The sequence below is a fragment of the Bison bison genome, unplaced genomic scaffold (assembly GCF_000754665.1).
Source record: "Bison bison bison isolate TAMUID 2011002044 unplaced genomic scaffold, Bison_UMD1.0 scf7180017864489, whole genome shotgun sequence".
NCBI lineage: Eukaryota > Metazoa > Chordata > Mammalia > Artiodactyla > Bovidae > Bison > Bison bison.
In genome coordinates, this window is record NW_011495048.1 from 7,660,633 (window position 1) to 7,664,978 (window position 4,346).

At 40.1% G+C, this 4,346-nt stretch overlaps 1 pseudogene across 1 annotated transcript; it reads right to left on the reverse strand.

The window, feature by feature from the left end:
- Positions 1-2,196: 2,196 nt before the first annotated feature.
- Positions 2,197-2,994, reverse strand: LOC105005325 (annotated as a pseudogene). Its single transcript, XR_827305.1, has one exon. The product of XR_827305.1 is annotated as an rRNA-processing protein FCF1 homolog pseudogene (transcript).
- Between the last annotated feature and the right edge of the window lie 1,352 nt (positions 2,995-4,346).

Sequence of the window (4,346 nt, forward strand, 5' to 3'; positions counted from 1 at the left end):
TCTTCTCCTTTAGGATGGACTGGTTGGATCTCCTTGCAGTCCAAGAGTCTTCTCCAGCACCACAGTTCAAAGGCATCAATTCTTCGGCACTCAGCTTTCTTCACAGTCCAACTCTCACATCCATACATGACCACTGGAAAACATGAAGACTTTAATAAAAGTCCACAACTTGAATAGCATAAGGGGATCTGTATTCAGGTCCTTAACCTCGTCAAGTTTACCTGCTTACCTTGATCTGCTGCTAAGCCAATCACTCAGCCTTCATCTTTCTGTGGTACATTGCTCTATGGGGTGACAATGCCCTGAATGCCAGGCATTTGGAGAAATTTGTGGAAGTCCCACAAGAGGGGAAAGAGAGGAGTTGGTGCAAAAAGTCTGGTAAAAGGCTGGAGTCTGTGTGACAACCGCTCATTTGTTCCAGAATTCAGAAATTAGAGGGTTCCCAGCTAGGAACACACAGTTGACCCTTTAACAACATGGGTTTAACTGCAGGGGGTGGGGGTTGTTTTGTTTTCAGTAAATACATACTACACGATCCACAGTTGGTTGAATCCTCAAGTGTGAAAGTACAAACAGATACAAAAGGCTAACTCTAAAATTAATCATATGAGGATTTTTGAAGAGATGGTGCCCCTAACCAATGCTTTGTTCAAGGGTCAAATGTACGTGTATATTTGAAAAATTAATATGTAAATAGTTTGCTAAGGACTTTGCTGGTTAGGTTATATGATTTTTTCCTTAAGGTAAATGAGTAGCTTGGAAGTTTTGATTAAAGTACATATTGATCTGGGAAAGAAAGCTGAGCGCCAAAGAATTGATGCTTTTGAACTTCGGTGTTGGAGAAGACTCTTGAGAGTCCCTTGGACTGCAAGGAGATCCAACCAGTCCATTCTAAAGGAGATCAGTCCTGGGTGTTCATTGGAAGGACTGATGATAAAGCTGAAACTCCAATACTTTGGCCACCTTATGCGAAGAGTTGACTCACTGGAGAAGACTCTGATGCTGGGAGGGATTGTGGGCAGGAGGAGAAGGGGACGACAGAGGATGAGATGGCTGGATGGCGTCACCGACTTGATGGACATGAGTTTGGGTGAACTCTGGGATTTGGTGATGGACAGGGAGGCCTGGCGTGCTGTGATTCATGGGGTCATAAAGAGTCAGACACGACTGAGCGACTGAATTGAACTGAACTGTTCTGGGGGAAAAAAAATTATGCTATATTTTATAGTAAAAGTATAAACATGCCTACCTTTCTTTGAGATAACATAAGCAGATATATCCTTGGTCCTGAGATATAATAAAAACTCTGGACTATTCAAGTTTATGAACAGCTTAATAAATCATGCTTAAGGAAAAGTGTGTGGTCCAATTTAGTCCAGGGGAAATATGATAGTGTGTGATGAGGGTGACAGCAGTGAAGAGGGGGAGAAGTGTATAGATTCATTTTTACAGACAGCCTATTTTAGACATGATATATTGAAGCTAATAGATAATATTTTCCAAAAAGACTCTTCTCTAGAGACAATAAAGATATTTGGTGCTCTATCATAACCAGAAACTTAATCAAAAGATAGTAAAAAAAAAACCAAACAATGACATGCTGCTGGTGGAGCTACTAAAATATCTTATCTTAAAACCATACTCATTCATTTATTCTTTTATTCATTAAAAAATTAATATATTATGTTTCCTTCTATGTGCCATGCAGTATGTGTTAGGTATTGCATATCCAATTGTGAATAAAATAGATGTTTCCTTCTCTCATGGAACTGGAAGAAGACAGACAATAAAATATCACTATATAATTGTATATTCATCCATTTATTCCAAGAACTAATTCTTTTAAGACTTTTTCTGATGTGGATCATTTTTAAAGTCTTTGTTGAACTTGCTACAATATTACTTCTGTTTTCTATTTTTTGGTTTTTTGGCCCCAAGGCATGTGGGATCTTAGTTCCCTGACCAGGGATCAAACCCGTATCCCCTGCATTGAAAGGCAAAGTCTTTTTTTTTTTTTTTTTTCACACTATAGCATGTTTAATGAACTTGCAAAAGAGAAAACAGGTCAAAGGAAGGTGGAGAAAGTTTCCCTTTTCATTAGAACCAAGGGGCTCCATAATCATCTGGCATCCGCTCAATGTTGTGCCTATGGTTAGAAATGTACATGATGGGAACTCCAGGGATCTTCCAGATTCTTCATTTAAGGTCTCGGTCAACTGTGGCCACAATGTAACACTTGTGCTGAGTTACTCTTTGTACTAAGCAGTCATCTGCATAGGTTCCTTTTTGTGTACACGGTAATCGTTCAAATCTTGGATCCTTGGCAATCCTTAAAGCCACTCTATATTTCTGCCCTAATTTCTCAGTTTCAGCCATTACGCAGTCAGTTATACAAGGGATACACTTGGCATACAGACAGTCCATCATTGACTGCACTAAGTCCAGTTTGGCCTTAATGGAAAAGTTGATAAAGTTGGTATCGATCAGGATGTGGTAAGGTGGGCCCAGCTGTGTGTTATATTGGAAGAATAAGCAGGAAGGGTGTTGGGGGACTTCTCTTTCCTTGAGTGCACTGGGATCTTTCTTTTCTTTCTTTTTCGGTTTTAATCTATCCTTTGCTTTAAGCCTCTGATCTCTGAGACTAAGCATTCGCTTCATGGTCGCATACTTCCATGTTTTCTTTTGCTTCCCCATGTTCCCGCCGCGCTCTTGTTTCTTCCCGGAAGACAAAGTCTTAACCACTGGACCACCAGGGAAGTACCAAGAACTAATTCTTGAGCACATATTCTGTGTTGGGGAATATTTAGGGTTCTGGAGATAAAATGATGAGCAAAAATAGACTTGTTTCTGCCATCATGGGGCCTACATTCTGAAGAAAAAGGCAACTTAGGGTTACACTAAGATAGTAAAGTTATAACTATGTAAGAGCTAAGAAGGAATACAGAATAAGGAAATTTGACTTCACGAGGAGGTCAAGGGAGGCCTTCCTGAAAAAGTGAAGAATGGATGGAGAACTGAAGGATGAGGAAGAGTTAGCTGGCAAGAGGGGGGAGGGGAGAACATTTCAGATAGAAGGAAAAGCATGTTGCTGAGGCCATGGTATGTTATAGAGGCTGAAAGATGTTAAATTTGGCTAGAAGATAAACATTAATCCACGCAAGAGACAGGGAGGGAAGTTAGAGGTGAAGGAACTAACCCACAGAAGCTGTGAGAAGACAGTGTTTCAAAAAGGAAGTCATGGACAACAGAGTCAAATGTTGCTGAGAGGTTAAGTAATATGAGAATTAAGAATGTCTCCTGGATGTCACAACTTGCAGGTCATTGGTGAGTCCAGTGGAATGATGGGCCAGAAGCCAGAATGGAATGGTTTGAGAGTGAGTCAAAGGTGAGTGAGGAAATGTAGGGAGCAAGAGTATAGATTAGGAATCATATTTGGTCACATGTAATGGAACCTGATGACAGTAGCTTAACTAAATAGAGTTATTTTTCTCACATAGCAAGAATGACAGAGGGTGACATTCAGGCTGGTGCATGGTTCCGTGACGTCATTAATGTCCTAGAACCTTTCTTTCTGTTCTGTCATCCTCAGTGGATGGCTCTTTTGTTTTTTGTTTTTTTTCCAATCAGGAATTCAAAATGGCTACTCACTATCAAGCCAGTGCTACAGACAGAAGGAAGAAAGAAACATCAGGGAAAAGGTCTGGTACCTATACCAGGAAAGCAAACATCTTCTATAAATCCACAGCTGACTTCACGTCATCTGTCAGAGCTGTGCCATGTGGACATTGCTAGCTGCAAGGGAGATTAGGAAATAAAACTCTTTAGTTTGACCCATGTACTTATACATACTTATATGCAGAGTACATCACGAGAAACTCTGGGCTGGATGAAGCACAAACTGGAATCAAGATTGCCAGGAGAAATATCAATAACCTCAGATATACAGACAACACCACCCTTATGGCAGAAAGTGAAGAAGAACTAAAGAGCCTCTTGATGAAAGTGAAAGAGGAGAGTGAAAAAGTTCGCTTAAAACTCAGCATTCAAAAAACTAAGATCATGTCATCTGGTCCCATCACTTCATGGAAAATAGATGGGAAAACAATGGAAACAGTGGCAGACTTTATTTTGGGGGGCTCCAAAATCACTGCAGATGGTGATTGCAGCCATGAAATTAAAACACACTTACTCCTTGGAAGAAAAATTATGACCAACCTTGACAGCATATTAAAAAGTAGAGACATTACTTTGCCAACAAAGGTCCATCTAGTCAAAGCTATAGTTTTTTCAGTAGTCATGTATGGATGTGGAGTTGGACTATAAAGAAACTGAGCACCAAAGAATTG